The sequence below is a fragment of the Macaca mulatta genome, chromosome 11 (assembly GCF_049350105.2).
Source record: "Macaca mulatta isolate MMU2019108-1 chromosome 11, T2T-MMU8v2.0, whole genome shotgun sequence".
Taxonomy (NCBI): Eukaryota; Metazoa; Chordata; class Mammalia; order Primates; family Cercopithecidae; genus Macaca; species Macaca mulatta.
This window is the reverse complement of record NC_133416.1, coordinates 414773-422023: the sequence shown is the minus strand read 5'-3', so window position 1 is coordinate 422023 and position 7251 is coordinate 414773.

The following is a 7251-nucleotide window of genomic DNA, read 5'->3' as shown; positions in this document are numbered from 1 at the left end:
CCCGGCCCGCCCCCCTGGCTTCTGGGAGCCCCATCGCCGGGGGTGCAGGCACCCCCCGCGATCGGGCTCCCAGCCGCCACCCCCGGCCCGCCCCCCTGGCTTCTGGGAGCCCCATCGCCGGGGGTGCAGGCACCCCCCGCGATCGGGCTCCCAGCCGCCACCCCCGGCCCGCCCCCCTGGCTTCTGGGAGCCCCATCGCCGGGGGTGCAGGCACCCCCCGCGATCGGGCTCCCAGCCGCCACCCCCGGCCCGCCCCCCTGGCTTCTGGGAGCCCCATCGCCGGGGGTGCAGGCACCCCCCGCGATCGGGCTCCCAGCCGCCACCCCCGGCCCGCCCCCCTGGCTTCTGGGAGCCTTGTGGACCCCCTGCCTCTTTCTCATATTCTGAGTAATATCATCTCCCCATCGGAAAATTTTCAACTCCTTCTCAGACGATTGTACACCCCCAGTGTGCACACCCTCAGAGGGAGTAACCCCCTCTGTATTAGGAGTCACATCAGCCTCATCCTCCCTGAATATTCAGAACAGTATCCCACCGTTGTTTCTACTTCCAGTGAAACTGGTTGTCATATCCTCCTCTCCCAAGCAGAACTTGGAAACTCTGTCACGGGGGGTGTACACCGTTGTGATATAGAAATTAACATCGTCCTCTCCCGGGTTTACATCAGGAGCAAGTCTATTAATCATTAATATTAATAATTATATTAATATTAATAATAATTATTGATATTAATGATCACAATAAAGAGAGTAAAAATGAATACTGGTTTAAAAGGTTAACCATTTGTAATCATAATTATTAGTAATATCACTATTAATAATTATATGATGATATTAGCGATTAATGTGACTTAAATCAATACCCAGTGATGCTGGGAATACAATAATGATTAGTATTAGGAACTAATAATATTATTTGATGACATTAATATTAATAATTAATTGAAAGCAGGCATAATCATGTATTCAAAATCATTATCCATCATTAATAATGGTATCTTATGAATTTTTAGTATCATTGATAATTATTAAAATCGATCATTGATGATTAATAATCATATTATTATTCCTCATGCCACAGGAAGTGTAAACCTACTTGTGATGCTGTTCTTAATAACCAGGGTCGGAAAGCAGGACTTTAGTTTTAATATCGCAGCAGGTGTACACTCACCACGTGACACTGATCCTAATATGAACGGGGGTAGAGTATCACATGACTCCAATTATAGCAATGGATGGATAGCTACGCGGTAATATTGCTCCTAATATTCCCGAAAGAAGCCTTTGCTATTTGTCCGAATATGGCACTGAGGGGACAGTTTTTCTGAGATATAGTTCCTAGTATACGGAGTTGGAGAGGATGATAATAATTCACAGGCTGTGTGCTCCCGCCCAGTGATATTGTAATTACTATCCTGGGAGGGAGAGGATGATATTGCACTCTGTACAGCAGGAGGCGTACACCCAGTCTGGGATATTGTTCCTAATATCCATGGAGGGGACAGGCTGATATTACTCCCAATGTGGCACAGGGTGGACATTCACCCTGTTTCATCCTTCTCAATATTCCAAGGCCGAGAGACAGATATTAATCTCAGTATCACAGACACTGGACAACCCCTTGTGATACTCTTCCAAATATCCAGATCAGGTTGCCAGGAGCCACACCCGGACGGCCCCCCTGGCTTCTGGGAGCCCCATCGCGGGGGGGTCAGGCACCCCCCGCGATCGGGCTCCCAGCCGCCACCCCGGCCCGCCCCCCTGGCTTCTGGGAGCCCCATCGCCGGGGGGTCAGGCACCCCCCGCGATCGGGCTCCCAGCCGCCACCCCCGGCCCGCCCCCCTGGCTTCTGGGAGCCCCATCGCCGGGGGTGCAGGCACGCCCCCCGATCGGGCTCCCAGCCGCCACCCCCGGCCCGCCCCCCTGGCTTCTGGGAGCCCCATCGCCGGGGGTGCAGGCACCCCCCGCGATCGGGCTCCCAGCCGCCACCCCCGGCCCGCCCCCCTGGCTTCTGGGAGCCCCATCGCCGGGGGTGCAGGCACCCCCCGCGATCGGGCTCCCAGCCGCCACCCCCGGCCCGCCCCCCTGGCTTCTGGGAGCCCCATCGCCGGGGGTGCAGGCACCCCCCGCGATCGGGCTCCCAGCCGCCACCCCCGGCCCGCCCCCCTGGCTTCTGGGAGCCCCATCGCCGGGGGTGCAGGCACCCCCCGCGATCGGGCTCCCAGCCGCCACCCCCGGCCCGCCCCCCTGGCTTCTGGGAGCCCCATCGCCGGGGGTGCAGGCACCCCCCGCGATCGGGCTCCCAGCCGCCACCCCCGGCCCGCCCCCCTGGCTTCTGGGAGCCCCATCGCCGGGGGTGCAGGCACCCCCCGCGATCGGGCTCCCAGCCGCCACCCCCGGCCCGCCCCCCTGGCTTCTGGGAGCCCCATCGCCGGGGGTGCAGGCACCCCCCGCGATCGGGCTCCCAGCCGCCACCCCCGGCCCGCCCCCCTGGCTTCTGGGAGCCCCATCGCCGGGGGTGCAGGCACCCCCCGCGATCGGGCTCCCAGCCGCCACCCCCGGCCCGCCCCCCTGGCTTCTGGGAGCCCCATCGCCGGGGGTGCAGGCACCCCCCGCGATCGGGCTCCCAGCCGCCACCCCCGGCCCGCCCCCCTGGCTTCTGGGAGCCCCATCGCCGGGGGTGCAGGCACCCCCCGCGATCGGGCTCCCAGCCGCCACCCCCGGCCCGCCCCCCTGGCTTCTGGGAGCCCCATCGCCGGGGGTGCAGGCACCCCCCGCGATCGGGCTCCCAGCCGCCACCCCCGGCCCGCCCCCCTGGCTTCTGGGAGCCCCATCGCCGGGGGTGCAGGCACCCCCCGCGATCGGGCTCCCAGCCGCCACCCCCGGCCCGCCCCCCTGGCTTCTGGGAGCCCCATCGCCGGGGGTGCAGGCACCCCCCGCGATCGGGCTCCCAGCCGCCACCCCCGGCCCGCCCCCCTGGCTTCTGGGAGCCCCATCGCCGGGGGTGCAGGCACCCCCCGCGATCGGGCTCCCAGCCGCCACCCCCGGCCCGCCCCCCTGGCTTCTGGGAGCCCCATCGCCGGGGGTGCAGGCACCCCCCGCGATCGGGCTCCCAGCCGCCACCCCCGGCCCGCCCCCCTGGCTTCTGGGAGCCCCATCGCCGGGGGTGCAGGCACCCCCCGCGATCGGGCTCCCAGCCGCCACCCCCGGCCCGCCCCCCTGGCTTCTGGGAGCCCCATCGCCGGGGGTGCAGGCACCCCCCGCGATCGGGCTCCCAGCCGCCACCCCCGGCCCGCCCCCCTGGCTTCTGGGAGCCCCATCGCCGGGGGTGCAGGCACCCCCCGCGATCGGGCTCCCAGCCGCCACCCCCGGCCCGCCCCCCTGGCTTCTGGGAGCCCCATCGCCGGGGGTGCAGGCACCCCCCGCGATCGGGCTCCCAGCCGCCACCCCCGGCCCGCCCCCCTGGCTTCTGGGAGCCCCATCGCCGGGGGTGCAGGCACCCCCCGCGATCGGGCTCCCAGCCGCCACCCCCGGCCCGCCCCCCTGGCTTCTGGGAGCCCCATCGCCGGGGGTGCAGGCACCCCCCGCGATCGGGCTCCCAGCCGCCACCCCCGGCCCGCCCCCCTGGCTTCTGGGAGCCCCATCGCCGGGGGTGCAGGCACCCCCCGCGATCGGGCTCCCAGCCGCCACCCCCGGCCCGCCCCCCTGGCTTCTGGGAGCCCCATCGCCGGGGGTGCAGGCACCCCCCGCGATCGGGCTCCCAGCCGCCACCCCCGGCCCGCCCCCCTGGCTTCTGGGAGCCCCATCGCCGGGGGTGCAGGCACCCCCCGCGATCGGGCTCCCAGCCGCCACCCCCGGCCCGCCCCCCTGGCTTCTGGGAGCCCCATCGCCGGGGGTGCAGGCACCCCCCGCGATCGGGCTCCCAGCCGCCACCCCCGGCCCGCCCCCCTGGCTTCTGGGAGCCCCATCGCCGGGGGTGCAGGCACCCCCCGCGATCGGGCTCCCAGCCGCCACCCCCGGCCCGCCCCCCTGGCTTCTGGGAGCCCCATCGCCGGGGGTGCAGGCACCCCCCGCGATCGGGCTCCCAGCCGCCACCCCCGGCCCGCCCCCCTGGCTTCTGGGAGCCCCATCGCCGGGGGTGCAGGCACCCCCCGCGATCGGGCTCCCAGCCGCCACCCCCGGCCCGCCCCCCTGGCTTCTGGGAGCCCCATCGCCGGGGGTGCAGGCACCCCCCGCGATCGGGCTCCCAGCCGCCACCCCCGGCCCGCCCCCCTGGCTTCTGGGAGCCCCATCGCCGGGGGTGCAGGCACCCCCCGCGATCGGGCTCCCAGCCGCCACCCCCGGCCCGCCCCCCTGGCTTCTGGGAGCCCCATCGCCGGGGGTGCAGGCACCCCCCGCGATCGGGCTCCCAGCCGCCACCCCCGGCCCGCCCCCCTGGCTTCTGGGAGCCCCATCGCCGGGGGTGCAGGCACCCCCCGCGATCGGGCTCCCAGCCGCCACCCCCGGCCCGCCCCCCTGGCTTCTGGGAGCCCCATCGCCGGGGGTGCAGGCACCCCCCGCGATCGGGCTCCCAGCCGCCACCCCCGGCCCGCCCCCCTGGCTTCTGGGAGCCCCATCGCCGGGGGTGCAGGCACCCCCCGCGATCGGGCTCCCAGCCGCCACCCCCGGCCCGCCCCCCTGGCTTCTGGGAGCCCCATCGCCGGGGGTGCAGGCACCCCCCGCGATCGGGCTCCCAGCCGCCACCCCCGGCCCGCCCCCCTGGCTTCTGGGAGCCCCATCGCCGGGGGTGCAGGCACCCCCCGCGATCGGGCTCCCAGCCGCCACCCCCGGCCCGCCCCCCTGGCTTCTGGGAGCCCCATCGCCGGGGGTGCAGGCACCCCCCGCGATCGGGCTCCCAGCCGCCACCCCCGGCCCGCCCCCCTGGCTTCTGGGAGCCCCATCGCCGGGGGTGCAGGCACCCCCCGCGATCGGGCTCCCAGCCGCCACCCCCGGCCCGCCCCCCTGGCTTCTGGGAGCCCCATCGCCGGGGGTGCAGGCACCCCCCGCGATCGGGCTCCCAGCCGCCACCCCCGGCCCGCCCCCCTGGCTTCTGGGAGCCCCATCGCCGGGGGTGCAGGCACCCCCCGCGATCGGGCTCCCAGCCGCCACCCCCGGCCCGCCCCCCTGGCTTCTGGGAGCCCCATCGCCGGGGGTGCAGGCACCCCCCGCGATCGGGCTCCCAGCCGCCACCCCCGGCCCGCCCCCCTGGCTTCTGGGAGCCCCATCGCCGGGGGTGCAGGCACCCCCCGCGATCGGGCTCCCAGCCGCCACCCCCGGCCCGCCCCCCTGGCTTCTGGGAGCCCCATCGCCGGGGGTGCAGGCACCCCCCGCGATCGGGCTCCCAGCCGCCACCCCCGGCCCGCCCCCCTGGCTTCTGGGAGCCCCATCGCCGGGGGTGCAGGCACCCCCCGCGATCGGGCTCCCAGCCGCCACCCCCGGCCCGCCCCCCTGGCTTCTGGGAGCCCCATCGCCGGGGGTGCAGGCACCCCCCGCGATCGGGCTCCCAGCCGCCACCCCCGGCCCGCCCCCCTGGCTTCTGGGAGCCCCATCGCCGGGGGTGCAGGCACCCCCCGCGATCGGGCTCCCAGCCGCCACCCCCGGCCCGCCCCCCTGGCTTCTGGGAGCCCCATCGCCGGGGGTGCAGGCACCCCCCGCGATCGGGCTCCCAGCCGCCACCCCCGGCCCGCCCCCCTGGCTTCTGGGAGCCCCATCGCCGGGGGTGCAGGCACCCCCCGCGATCGGGCTCCCAGCCGCCACCCCCGGCCCGCCCCCCTGGCTTCTGGGAGCCCCATCGCCGGGGGTGCAGGCACCCCCCGCGATCGGGCTCCCAGCCGCCACCCCCGGCCCGCCCCCCTGGCTTCTGGGAGCCCCATCGCCGGGGGTGCAGGCACCCCCCGCGATCGGGCTCCCAGCCGCCACCCCCGGCCCGCCCCCCTGGCTTCTGGGAGCCCCATCGCCGGGGGTGCAGGCACCCCCCGCGATCGGGCTCCCAGCCGCCACCCCCGGCCCGCCCCCCTGGCTTCTGGGAGCCCCATCGCCGGGGGTGCAGGCACCCCCCGCGATCGGGCTCCCAGCCGCCACCCCCGGCCCGCCCCCCTGGCTTCTGGGAGCCCCATCGCCGGGGGTGCAGGCACCCCCCGCGATCGGGCTCCCAGCCGCCACCCCCGGCCCGCCCCCCTGGCTTCTGGGAGCCCCATCGCCGGGGGTGCAGGCACCCCCCGCGATCGGGCTCCCAGCCGCCACCCCCGGCCCGCCCCCCTGGCTTCTGGGAGCCCCATCGCCGGGGGTGCAGGCACCCCCCGCGATCGGGCTCCCAGCCGCCACCCCCGGCCCGCCCCCCTGGCTTCTGGGAGCCCCATCGCCGGGGGTGCAGGCACCCCCCGCGATCGGGCTCCCAGCCGCCACCCCCGGCCCGCCCCCCTGGCTTCTGGGAGCCCCATCGCCGGGGGTGCAGGCACCCCCCGCGATCGGGCTCCCAGCCGCCACCCCCGGCCCGCCCCCCTGGCTTCTGGGAGCCCCATCGCCGGGGGTGCAGGCACCCCCCGCGATCGGGCTCCCAGCCGCCACCCCCGGCCCGCCCCCCTGGCTTCTGGGAGCCCCATCGCCGGGGGTGCAGGCACCCCCCGCGATCGGGCTCCCAGCCGCCACCCCCGGCCCGCCCCCCTGGCTTCTGGGAGCCCCATCGCCGGGGGTGCAGGCACCCCCCGCGATCGGGCTCCCAGCCGCCACCCCCGGCCCGCCCCCCTGGCTTCTGGGAGCCCCATCGCCGGGGGTGCAGGCACCCCCCGCGATCGGGCTCCCAGCCGCCACCCCCGGCCCGCCCCCCTGGCTTCTGGGAGCCCCATCGCCGGGGGTGCAGGCACCCCCCGCGATCGGGCTCCCAGCCGCCACCCCCGGCCCGCCCCCCTGGCTTCTGGGAGCCCCATCGCCGGGGGTGCAGGCACCCCCCGCGATCGGGCTCCCAGCCGCCACCCCCGGCCCGCCCCCCTGGCTTCTGGGAGCCCCATCGCCGGGGGTGCAGGCACCCCCCGCGATCGGGCTCCCAGCCGCCACCCCCGGCCCGCCCCCCTGGCTTCTGGGAGCCTTGTGGACCCCCTGCCTCTTTCTCATATTCTGAGTAATATCATCTCCCCATCGGAAAATTTTCAACTCCTTCTCAGACGATTGTACACCCCCAGTGTGCACACCCTCAGAGGGAGTAACCCCCTCTGTA